The sequence below is a fragment of the Hordeum vulgare genome, chromosome 7H, assembly GCF_904849725.1.
Source record: "Hordeum vulgare subsp. vulgare chromosome 7H, MorexV3_pseudomolecules_assembly, whole genome shotgun sequence".
NCBI classification, from domain to species: Eukaryota; Viridiplantae; Streptophyta; class Magnoliopsida; order Poales; family Poaceae; genus Hordeum; species Hordeum vulgare.
The window spans coordinates 577,835,535-577,849,459 of record NC_058524.1 but is presented as its reverse complement, the minus strand read 5'-3'; positions in this window follow the sequence as shown (position 1 = coordinate 577,849,459).

Below are 13,925 nucleotides of genomic sequence, written 5' to 3'. Positions count from 1 at the left end.
TTCTCACTCGTAGCGATGCTAAAGGTCTGTTAGAATTATGTTAGTTGTTGATGCATTATTTATGAAATATTGCACATAGGATATCAAAACATTGTTTTCTCGACGGTTTCCTTGAGCAAACATTGTATGTGATACAACCAGAAGGTTTTGTCGATCCTAAAGATACTAGCAAGTATGCAAGCTCCAGCGATCCTTCAATGGACTGGCGCAAGCATCTCGGAGTTGGAATATATATACTTTGATGAGATGATCAAAGATTTTGGGTTTGTACAAGGTTTATGAGAAACTTGTATTTCTAAAGAAGTGAGTGGGAGCACTATAGAATTTCTGATAAGTATATGTGGTTGACATATTGTGGATCAGAAGTAATGTAGAATTTCTGTAAAGCATACAAGGTTGTTTGAAAGGAGTTTTTCAAAGGAAATACCTAGATTGCGCTACTTGAACGTTGAGCATCAAAGATCTATGGAGATAGATTGAAAGCGCTTAATAGAAGTTTCAACAAGATGCATGCCTTGACAAGTTTTTGAAGGAGTTCAAAATAGATCAACAGAGAAGGAGTTCTTGGTTGCGTTGTAAGGTGTGAATTTGAGTAAGACTCAAAACCCGACCACGACAGAATAAAGAGAATAGACGAAGGTCGTCTTCTATGCCTTAGCCGTAGAATCTAAAGTATGCCATGCTGTGTACCGCACCTGAAGTATGCCTTGACTCAAAGTATGTTGAGAGGTACAGAGAGTGATCCATGATTGAATCACTAGCAGCGGTCGAAATTTATCCTTAGTAACTAATGGACTAAGGAATTTTTCTCGATTATGGAGGTGGTTAAAGAGTTTGTCGTAAAGGGTTGCGTCAATGCAAGCTTTGACACTAATCCGGATAACTATGAGTAGTGAAACGGATTCGTATAGTAGAGTAGATATTTGGAGCATTTCCGAATAGCACGTAGTAGCAGCATCTATAAGATGAAATAAAGATTTGTAAAGAACGCACAAATCTGAAAGTTTCAGAACCGTTGACTAAAAACCTCTCTCACGAGCAAGACGTGATCAGACCCCATAACTATATGGGTGTTGGATTCGTTGGAATCACATGGTGATGTGAACTAGATTATTGCCTCTAGTGCAAGTGGGAGACTGTTGGAAATATGCCCTAGAGGCAATAATAAATTAGTTATTATTATATTTCTTAGTTCATGATAATCGTTTATTATCCATGCTATAATTGTATTGATTGGAAACACAATACTTGTGTGGATACATAGACAAAACACTGTCCCTAGTAAGCCTCTAGTTGACTAGCTCGTTGATCAAAGATGGTCAAGGTTTCCTGGCCATAGGCAAGTGTTGTCACTTGATAACGGGATCACATCATTAGGAGAATCATGTGATGGACTAGACCCAAACTAATAGACGTAGCATGTTGATCGTGTCATTTTGTTGCTACTGTTTTCTGCGTGTCAAGTATTTGTTCCTATGACCATGAGATCATATAACTCACGAACATCGGAGGAATGCTTTGTGTGTATCAAACATCGCAACGTAACTGGGTGACTATAAAGATGCTCTACAGGTATCTCCAAAGGTGTTCGTTGAGTTAGTATAGATCGAGACTGGGATTTGTCACTCCGTGTGACGGAGAGGTATCTCGGGGCCCACTCGGTAATACAACATCACACACAAGCCTTGCAAGCAATGTAACTTAATGTAAGTTGCGGGATCTTGTATTACGGAATGAGTAAAGAGAGTTGCCGGTAAACGAGATTGAAATAGGTATGCGGATACTAACGATCGAATCTCGGGCAAGTAACATACCGAAGGACAAAGGGAATGACATACGGGATTATATGAATCCTTGGCACTGAGGTTCAAACATAAGATCTTCGTAGAATATGTAGGATCCAATATGGGCATCCAGGTCCCGCTATTGGATATTGACCGAGGAGTCTCTCGGGTCATGTCTACATAGTTCTCGAACCCGCAGGGTCTGCACACTTAAGGTTCGACGTTGTTTTATGCGTATTTGAGTTATATGGTTGGTTACCGAATGTTGTTCGGAGTCCCGGATGAGATCACGGACGTCACGAGGGTTTCCGGAATGGTCCGGAAACGAAGATTGATATATAGGATGACCTCATTTGATTACCGGAAGGTTTTCGGAGTTACCGGGAATGTACCGGGAATGACGAATGGGTTCCGGGAGTTCACCGGAGGGGGGCAACCCACTCCGGGGAAGCCCATAGGCATTTGGGGGGGTCACACCAGCCCTTAGTGGGCTGGTGGGACAGCCCACCAATCCCCTATGCGCCAAGAGAGAAAAAATCAAAGGAAAGGAAAAAAAGGAAGAAGTGGGAAAGGGGAAGGACTCCCTCCCACCAAACCAAGTAGGACTCGGTTTGGGGGGGGGGGAGAGTCCTCCCCCCTGGCTCGGCCGACCCCTTGGGGATCCCTTGGACCCCAAGGCAAGGTCCCCCTCCCTCCTCCTATATATATGGGGCTTTTAGGGCAGATTTGAGACGACTTTCTCACGGCTGCCCGACCACATACCTCCATAGTTTTTCCTCTAGATCGCGTTTCTGCGGAGCTCGGGCGGAGCCCTGCTAAGACGAGATCATCACCAACCTACGGAGCGCCGTCACGCTGCCGGAGAACTCTTCTACCTCTCCGTCTCTCTTGCTGGATCAAGAAGGCCGAGATCATCGTCGAGCTGTACGTGTGCTGAACGCGGAGGTGACGTCCGTTCGGTACTAGATCGTGGGACTGATCGCGGGATTGTTCGCGGGGCGGATCGAGGGACGTGAGGACGTTCCACTACATCAACTGCGTTCTCTAACGCTTCTGTTGTACGATTTACAAGGGTACGTGGATCACTCATCCCCTCTCGTAGATGGATATCACCATGATAGGTCTTCGTGCGCGTAGGAAATTTTTTGTTTCCCATGCGACGTTCCCCAACAGTTTTGGTCGAAACTTGATGAGGTCAATGAACCATCACTTCAACCAGTGTGTGTAGCAGGGCGCGGGAAGTTGTTCCTGTGGCGCCTACACCAATTGAAGTGGAAGCAAATGATAGTGATCATGAAACTTCAGATCAAGTCACTACAAATGTCGTAGGTGGACAAGGTCACATATTGCTGCTACAGAGTGGTACGGTAACCCTGTCCTAGAGGTCATGTTTTTGGACAACAATGAACCTATGAGCTATGGAGAAGCGATGGTGGGCCCGGATTTCGACAAATGGCTGGAGGCCATGAAATCCGAGAGAGGGTCCATGTATGAAAACAAAGTATAGACTTTGGAAGAACCACTTGATGGCCATAAGACTATTAACTGTGAATGGATCTTTAAAAGGAAGACAAACGGTGATGGTAAAAAGTCACCATTAAGGAAGCTCGACTTGTCGCGAAGATGTCTCCGACAAGGTTCAAAGAGTTGACTACGATGAGACTTTCTCACTCGTAGCGATGCTGAAAGTCTGTTGGAATTATGTCGGCAGTTGCTGAATCATTTATGAAATCTTGCAGATAGGATATAAAAATATTTTTCCTCGACGGTTTCCTTGAGGAAAGGTTGTATGTGATACAACTAGAAGATTTTGTCGATCCTAAAAGGTGCTAACAAGTATGCAAAGCTCCAGCGATCCTTCTATGGACTGGAGCAGGCATCTCGGAGTTGGAATATACACTTTAATGAGATGATCAAAGTTTTTGGTTCTATACAAGGTTTGTGAGAAACTTGTATTTCCAAAAGGTGAGTGGGAGCACTATAGAATTTCTGATGAATATAAGTGGTTGACTAACTGTTGATCAGAAATAATGTGGAATTTCTGCAAAGCATAAAAGGTTGTTTGAAAGGAGTTTTATCAAAGGAAAACCTAGATGTAGCTGCTTGAGAGTTGAGCATCAAGATCTAGATCAAAGTGCTTAATGGAACTTTCAACGAAATGCATGCCTTCACAAGTTTTTGAAGGAGTTCAAAAATGGGTCAGCAAAGATGGAGTTCTTGGCTATGTTGTAAGGTGTAAATTTTGAGTAGGACTCAAAGCCCGACCACGAGAGAAGAAAGAGAAAGGACGAATGTCGTCCCCTATGCATCACGCGTAGGCTCTATAAATATGCTATGTTGTGTACCGCACCTAAAGTGTGCCTTGCCGTGAGTCAGTCATGGGGTACAAGAGCGATCCACGAATGGATCACTGGACATCGGTCAAAATTATCCTTAGTAACTAAAGGACTAAGGAATTTTTCTCAATTATGGAACTGATTAAAGAGTTCGTCGTAAAGGAGTTATGTTGATGCAAGCTTTGTCACAAATCCGGATAACTATGAGTAGTAAACCGGATTCGTTTAGTGGAGCAATCATTTGGAATGGTTTCAGATGGGGCGTAGTAGCATCTGTAGGATGACGTAGAGATTTGTAAAGCACACATGGATCTGAAAGGTTCAGACCCGTTGACTAATAAACCTCTCTCACAAGCAAGACATGATCAAACCCCAAGGCTGTATGGGTGTTGGATTCATTGCAATCACATAGTGATGTGAACTAGATTATTGACTCTAATGCAAGTGGGAGACTGTTGGAAATATGCCCTAGAGGCAATAATAAAATGGTCATTATCATATTTCCTCGTTCATGATAATCGTCTATTGTTCATGCTATAATTGTATTAACAGGAAACAGTAATACATGTGTGAATAAATAGATCACAATGTGTCCCTAGCAAGCCTCTAGTCAGCTAGCTCATTAATCAATAGATGATCATGGTTTCCTGATCATGGACATTAGACGTCATTGATAACGGGATCACATCATTGGGAGAATGATGTGATGGACAAGACCCAATCCTAAGCGTAGCAATAGATCGTGTTGTTCATATGCTAAAGCTTTTCTAATGTCAAGTGTCTTTTCCTTCGACCGTGAGATTATGCAACTCCCGGATACCGTAGGACTACTTTCGGTGTATCAAATGTCACAACGTAACTGGGTGATTATAAAGGTGCACTACAGGTACCTCCGAAAGTATCTGTTGGGTTGGTACGAATCGAGATCGGGATTTGTCACTCCGTGTGACGGAGAGGTATCTCTGGGCTCACTCGGTAGAACATCATCATAATGAGCTCAGTGTGACTAAGGAGTTAGTCACGGGATGATGTGCTACAGAACGAGTAAAGAGAATTACGAGTAACGAGATTGAACAAAGTGTAGGCATACCGACAATCGAATCTTGCGCAAGTTCTATACCGATAGACAAAGGGAATTGTATACGGGATTGATTGAATCCTTGACATCGTGGTTCATCCGATGAGATCATCGTGGAACATGTGGGAGCCACCATGGGTATCCGTATCCCACTGATGGTTATTGACCGGAGAGTGTCTCGGTCATGTTTGCATGCCTCCCAAACCCGTAGGGTCTACACACTTAAGGTTCGATGACGCTAGGGTTATAGGGAATTGTTATACGAGGTTACCAAAGGTTGTTCGGAGTCCCGGGTGAGATCCCAGACGTCATGAGGAGCTCCACAATGGTCCGGAGATAAAGATTGATATATAGGATGGATGGGTTTGGACACCGGAAATGTTTCGGGCATCACCGGCAAAGTGTCGGGACCACCGGAAATGGTTCCGGGGGTCCACCGGGAGGGGCCACCAGCCCCAAAAGGTGGCATGGGCCAAAAGGTGGAAGGGAACCAGACCAGAGTGGGCTGGTGCGCCACCCACCAAGGGCCAAGGCGCAGGGGAGAGGGAAAAGGGGGCAAACCCTAAGCCAGGTGGGCCTAAGGCCCACCAGGGGTGCGCCACACCCCTCCTCCCCTCCCGACCGCCACCACCAACCACCATCTAGGGCTGCCGCCCCCTCAAGGGGGAAACCCTAAAGGGGGCGCCACCCCTCCCTTCCCCCTATATATAGTGGAGGTTTTGGCCTTTGGAGATACGGTTTTCCATCTCTCGCTCGACGCAACCCTGCTCTCCTTCTTCCTCCTCTCCCACGGTGCTTGGCGAAGCCCTGCCGGGAGACCTCGTCTATCCATCGACACCACGCCGTCGTGCTGCCGGAGATCTTCCCCAACCTCTCCCTCCTCCTTGCTGGATCAAGGTGCGCGAGACGTCACCGGGCTGAACGTGTGTTGAACGCGGAGGTGTCGTGGTTCGTCACTAGATCGGAATCACACCGCAATCTGAATCGCCGCAAGTATGACTCCATCAACCGCGTTCTAGCAACGCTTCCACTTAGCGATCTTCAAAGGATGAAGATGCACTCTCCCCTCTCTCGTTGCTGGTCTCTCCATAGGAAGATCTGAATATGGCGTAGGAAAATTTTGAATTTATGCTACGTTACCCAACAATAAATGCATAAGTAAAGTGCTCGGGTAAGAGATAGGCAAGGCATGCAAAGTCAACGATATATCCCTAAGTTCACACCCTTGCGGATGCTAGTCTCTATTTGGAATGGTGTGGAGCCCCCCAAAATGCAACTAGGACCACCATGATCTCCTCACGCCATTGCACAATGTAACATGTCGTTATTTCACCAAGGGACCCTTTATCCTGGTCATCGAACCTGTATAATCGGCAACCCTTGGGGGCGGTCATCGAACCCGTACAAAATGCTCAGGGCAAACTCCACCGAGGCTTTACATCACAATGATAATGCTCTGAGACACCAAGAACCATCTAGGGCGCCCAATCACCCAAGAGGCACAAGTTTTAGGGTGCCCAGACACCCAAGAGTAATAAGCTTCTCAACCTTTTCATTTCCATGTATCGCCACGGAGAACTCAAACCAATGCAACTAATGCAATGGGAAGAATGCACGAAGTGGTCAAGTTCCTGATACGTCTCCAACGTATCTATAATTTTTGATGGTTTCATGTTATTATCTTGTCAAACTTTGGATGTTTTATATGCCTTTTATATCTTTTTTGGGACTAACTTATTAACTCAGTGCCAAGTGCCAGTTCCTGTTTTTTCCGTATTTTTGACCCTTTTCAGATCTGATTTTGAAACGGAGTCCAAACGGAATAAAATCCCCGAAAAGATTTTTTCCATAACAGAAGAAGATCGGGAGACTTGAGAGCCAAGGCACGGGGTCCTCAAGGGCCCCACAAGCCCCCTAGGCGCGGCCAGGGGGGAGGCCGCGCCTCCCTGGCTCATGGGCCCCCTGAGCCTCCTCTGCCCTAGGTTTTGCGCCTATATATTCCCTAAAATCCTATAAAAAATCAGGGAGCCACGAAAACACTTTTCGCCGCCGCAAGCTTCCGTTTCCGCGAGATCTCATCTGGAGACCTTTCCGGTGCCCTGCCGGAGGGGGTTTCGGAGACGGAGGGCCTCTTCATCAACACCATTGCCTCTCCGATGATGCGTTAGTAGTTCACTTCAAACCTACGGGTCCATAGCTAGTAGCTAGATGGTTTCTTCTCTCTCTTGGATCTTCAATACAAAGTTCTCCATGATCTTCATGGAGATCTATCTGATGTAATCCTCTTTAGCGGTGTGTTTGTCGAGATCCGATGAATTGTGGATTTATGATCAGATTATCTATGAATATTATTTGAGTCTTTGCTGATTTCTTATATGCATGATTTCATATCCTTGTAATTCTCTTCGAGTTGTGGGTTTTGCTTGCCCAACTAGATCTATGATTCTTGCAATGGGATAAGTGCTTGGTTTTGGGTTCATACCGTGTGGTGACCTCACCGAGTGACGGAAGGGGTAGCGAGGCACGCATCGTGTTGTTGCCATCAAGGGTAAAAAGATGGGATTTTCATCATTGGTTTGAGTTTATCCCTCTACATCATGTCATCTTGCTTAAGGCGTTACTCTGTTCGTCATGAACTCAACACACTAGATGCATGCTCGATAGCGGTCGATGTGTGGAGTAATAGTAGTAGATGCAGAAAGTATCGGTCTACTTGTCTCGTACGTGATGCCTATATGTATGATCATTGCCATAGATATCGTCATGACTTTGCGCGGTTCTATCAATTGCTCGACGGTAATTTGTCCACCCACCGTTTTACTTGCTATTTTGAGAGAAGCCTCTAGTGAACACTATGGCCCCCTGGTCTATTCATCATCATAATTTCAGCCCTACACTTTTACTTTGTTTTGCTTTCCGCTTTCAGTTCTCACTTTGCAAACAATCTAGAAGGGGTTGACAACCGCTTTATAGCGTTGGGTGCAAGCTCTTTTGTGTTTGTGCAGGTACTTTGGACTTGACGCGATCCTCCTACTGGATCGATACCCTGGTTCTCAAACTGAGGGAAATACTTACTGCAATTGTGCTACATCACCCTTTCCTCTTCAAGGGAAAACCCAACGCAAGCTCAGAAGGCCGCGAGGAGATTCTTGGCATATTTGCCAAGGAAGACCCTATAGGCGTAGCCAGCAGCAAAAGGATTTCTGGCGCCGTTGCCGGGGAGGATCAAGTCAAGATCTTATCCAAGTAAGTGTCGCAAACTCATCTCTTGCATTTACTTTGTTTGCGAGTTGCCTCTCGTTTTCCTCTCCCCCACTTCACCAATTTGTCATTTTCATTTGCCTTTCTCTTTCGCCCGTTTTTCGTTTGCTCGTGTTCTTGTTTGGTTGTTGAAGTTGCCATGACTGAAAACACCAAACTTTGTGACTTCTCGAATACTAATAATAATGATTTTATTAGTACTCTGATTGCTCCCGCCACTAGTGCGGAATCATATGAAATCAATGCTGCTTTGTTGAATCTTGTTATGAAAGAGCAATTCTCCGGCCTTCCTAGTGAAGATGTCGCATCCCATCTTAATACCTTCATTGAGCTTTGCGATATGCAAAATAAGAAAGATGTGGATAACGATGTGATTAAATTGAAGCTTTTTCCGTTCTCGTTGCGAGATCGTGCAAAAACTTGGTTTTCATCTTTGCCTAAAAATAGTATCGATTCTTGGAATAAGTGCAAAGATTATTACATATCCAAGTATTTTCCGTCGGCTAAGATTATCTCTCTCCATAATGATATTATGAATTTTAAGCAACTTGATCATGAACATGTTGCACAATCTTGGGAGAGGATGAAATTAATGATTAGAAATTGTCCCGCTCATGGCTTGAGTCTTTGGATGATTATACAAAAAAATTACGCTGGCTTGAATTTTGCTTATAGAAATATCTTGGACTCCGTCTCAGGTGGAACGTTCATGGAAATCACGTTAGGAGAAGCCACAAAACTCCTAGACAATATCATGACAAAACTACTCTCAGTGGCACACTGAAAGGTCACCTACTAGTAAAAAGGTACACGCTATAGAAGAAATTAACTCGCTAAGTGCTAAGATGGATGAGTTAATGAATTTGGTTGCTAGTATAAGTGCTCCTTTAGATCCTAATGACATGCCATTATCTTCCTTGATTGAGAGTAGCAACGCTATTTTGGACGTTAATTTTGTTGGTAGGAATAATTTTGGCAACAACAATGCTTTTAGAGGAAACTATGTTCCTAGGCCTTTTCCTAGTAACTCCTCTAATAACTTAGGCAACTCCTACAACAATACTCATGGAAATTATAATAGGTTACCCTCTGATTTAGAGAGCAATATTAACGAGTTCATCAACTCTCAAAAGATTTTCAATGCGTCCATAGAGGAAAAACTACTCAAAATTGACGATTTGGCTAGAAGCGTTGATAGAATGTCTAGTGATATTGGTGCTTTGAAAGTTAGATGTGCTCCTCCTAAGATCAACATGGATGAAACTTTAAAAGCTATGCGTGTTTCCATGAATGAGAGCAAAGAAAGAACCACCCAAATACGTGCTAGGCATGAATGGCTTAAAAGGGTGTGTTCTCGTGATGAGAATCACGAAGATATTAAAGTGCTTGGTGTGACTCCCATTGAATCTTTGTTTTCTTGTGTCAAACCTAATGATGATGGGGCTGGATATGAATCCACTTTGGTTGAAAAATGCCCCAATGATTCGGAGTCCATCTATCTTGATGCTAAAAGTTTTGAAAGTGGAGTAGAATAAATTAAAATCTTGAGTAGTAATGAAACTACCACTTTGGATTTCAAGGGATTCAATTATGATAGTTGCTCCTTGATTGAATGCATTTCCTTGATGCAATCCATTGTAAACTCTCTACACGCTTATAGCCAAAACAAAGCCTTTACCGATCATATCGTCGATGCTATGATGAAATCTCTTGAAGAGAAACTTGAATTGGAAGTCTCTATACCTACAAAGCTTCATGATGAGTGGGAACCTACTATCAAAATCAAAATAAAAAACTATGAATGTAATGCTTTGTGTGATTTGGGTGCTAGTGTTTCCGCGATTCCAAAGTATTTATGTGATGTTCTTGGTTTTCATGAGATTGAAGAGTGTTCTCTTAATTTACATCTTACGGATTCTACTCTCAAGAAACCCATGGGAAGGATCAATGATGTTCTTATTATTGCAAATAGGAACTATGTATCCGTGGATTTCATTGTACTTGACATAGATTGCAATCCTACATGCCCCATCATTCTTGGTAGACCTTTCCTAAGGACTATCGGTGCTATCATCGATATGAAGGAAGGGAATATTAGATTTCAATTTTCTCTAAAGAAGGGCATGAAGCATTTTCCTAGAAAGAAAATAAGATTGCCTTATGAATCCACGATGAGGGCTACTTATGGTTTGAGCACCAAAGATGACGATACATGATTCCATCACCTTATGCCTAGCTAAGGGCGTTAAACAATAGCGCTTGTTGGGAGGCAACCCAACAAATATATCCTTTTTATTTTCTGTTTTGTTGCGTCCACACCATCATAATTCTGTTATGATTGTGTTGTTGGTGTTTCTTTTTGTGTTTGTGCCAAGCAAAGCCTTTATGATAGCTTGGGTGATAGTTGTTTGATCATGCTGGAAAAAGACAGAAACTTTCCGCTCACGAAATTATTTTTCATTTCTACCCAGAAAGAGCTTTTGAGTTGATTCTTTTTGCTGCTGATTGATATACAAATTGCCCATGTTGTCGTAAGTTTTCAGAATGTTTGAAGTACCAGAAGTATACGAAGTATACAGATTGCTACAGATTGGTCTATTTTTGACAGATTCTGTTTTTTGTTGAGTTGGTTGCTTGTTTTGATGAAACTATGGATAGTATAGGGGGGGTACTAGCCATGTAGAAGTGAAAATAGAGTAACCCAACATCAACATAAGTAGAATTCAAGTTGCTACAGTACCTAAGGAAGTGGTGGTTTGCTTTCTTATACTAATGATATCAAGAGTTTCTGTTTAAGTTTTGTGTTGTGAAGTTTTCAAGTTTTGGGTGATGTTCTCATGGACAAAGAGATAAAGAGTGGAAAGAGCTCAAGCTTGGGGATGCCCAAGGCATCCCAAGCCAATTCAAGGATACCAAAAGTCCTAAGCTTGGGGATGACCCGGGAAGGCATCCCCTCTTCCGTCTTCAATCCATCGGTAACATTACTTGGAGCTATATTTTTATTCACCACATGATATGTGTTTTGCTTGGAGCGTCTTTTATCGTAGGAGTATTTTTTTTGTGTCACAATCATCCTTGCTGCACACCTTTTGAGAGAGACATGCACTCATCGTGATTTTGCTAGAATACTCGTTGAGCTTCACTTATACCTTTTGAGTTAGGCAATTTAGCTCACATGTGCTTCACTTATATCTTTAGAGCTAGTTGATTTTGCTCTATGTGCTTCACTTAGATCTTTTAGAGCACGGCGGTGCATGGTTTGGTAGTTGGTTTGTGCTATGAAAGTAGACCCAAAAGTGATAGGTATCCAAAGAGGATACAAAAACTTCCATGTTCATGTGCATTGAGTGGAAAGAGAAGTTTGATTCCTCTCAATTAGTTTTGAGACGTGGATTTGGTAATATTAAAAGTTATGTTAGTAGGGTGTTGTGAATCTAGAAATACTTGTGTTAAATTTAGTGATTCCCATAACATGCACGTATGGTGAACCGCTATGTTAGGAAGTCGGAGCATAATTGATCTATCGATTGTCATCCTTTGTGTTGCGGTCGGGATCGCGCGATGGTTTATACCTACCAACCCTTCCCCTAGGAGTATGCGTTTAGCACTTTGTTTGGATTACTAATAAAAACTTTTGCAACAAGTATATGAGTTCTTCATGACTAATGTTGAGTCCATGGAATATACGCACTTTCACCTTTCCACCATTGCTAGCATCTCTATGTTGGGGTAACGTAGTATAAATTCAAAATTTTCCTACGCATATTTAGATCTTCCTATGGAGAGACCAGCAACGAGAGAGGGGTAAGAGCATCTTCATACCTTTGAAGATCGCTAAGCGGAAGCGTTGCTAGAACGCGGTTGATGGAGTCGTACTCGCAGCGATTCCGATCTAGTGCCGAACTACGGCACCTCCCTGTTCAACACACGTGCAGTCCGGTGACGTCTCCCGCACCTTGATCCAGCAAGGAGGAGGGAGAGGTTGGGGAAGAACTCCAGCAGCACGACGGCGTGGTGTCAATGGAGAGACGAGGTCTCCCGGCAGGGTTTCGCCAAGCATCGACAGAGAGGAGGAGAAAGAAGGGCAGGGCTGCGCCGAGGGAGAGGGATAAGTCTATCTCCCAAGGGCCAAAACCCCTCTCTATTTATAGGAGGAGGGGGAGGGTCTGCGCCACCCCTAGGGTTCCCCCTAGGTGGTGCGACAGCCACCATATGGGAAAGGAGGCGGCGGCTAGGGTGGGAGGGGGTAGCGCACCACCTGGTGGGCCTAAGGCCCACCTGTGCCTAGGGTTTGCCCCCTTCCCTCTCCCCGGCGCATTGGGCTGAGTGGGGAGGCGCACCAGCCCACCTAGGAGCTGGTTCCCTCCCCCACTTGGCCCACCTTACCTCCCGGGGTCGTTTCCCCCCTTCGGTGGACCCCGGGGCCACCTCCGGTGGTCCCGGTACGTTACCGGTGATGCGCGAAACACTTCCGGTGTCCGAAATCATCCATCCTATATATCAATCTTTACCTCCGGACCATTTCGGAGCTCCTCGTGACGTCCGAGATCTCATACGAGACTCCAAACAACTTTCGGTAACCTCATATAACAATTCCCTATAACCCTAGCGTCACCGAACCTTAAGTGTGTAGACCCTACGGGTTCGGGAGACAGGCAGACATGACCGAGACACCTCTCTGGCCAATAACCATCAGCGGGGTCTGGATACCCATGGTGGCTCCCACTTGCTCCACGATGATCTCATCGTATAAACCACGATTTCAAGGATTCAATCAACCCCGTATACGATTCCCTTTCTCTGGCGGTATAGAACTTGCCCGAGATTCGATCGTCGGTATGCCTATACCTTGTTCAATCTCGTTACCGGTAAGTCTCTTTACTCGTTACGTAGCACGTCATCGTGTGACTAACTCCTTAGTCACATTGAGCTCATGATGATGTTCTACCGAGTGGGCCCAGAGATACCTCTCCGTCACACGGAGTGACAAATCCCGATCTTGATTCGTACCAACCCAACAGACACTTTCAGAGATACCCGTAGTGCACCTTTATAGTCACCCAGTTACGTTGTGACGTTTGATACACCCAAAGCACTCCTACGGCATCCGGGAGTTGCACAATCTCATGGTCGAAGGAAAAGACACTTGACATTAGAAAAGCTTTAGCATACGAACAATACGATCTAGTGCTATGCTTAGGATTGGGTCTTGTCCATCACATCATTCTCCCAATGATGTGATCCCGTTATCAATGACATCTAATGCCCATGATCACGAAACCATGATCATCTATTGACTAACGAGCTAGCCCACTAGAGGATTGCTAGGGACACATTGTGATCTATTTATTCACACATGTATTACTGTTTCCTGTTAATACAATTATAGCATGAACAATAGACGATTATCATGAACAGGGAAATATGATAATAACCATTTTATTATTGCCTCTAGGGCATATTTCC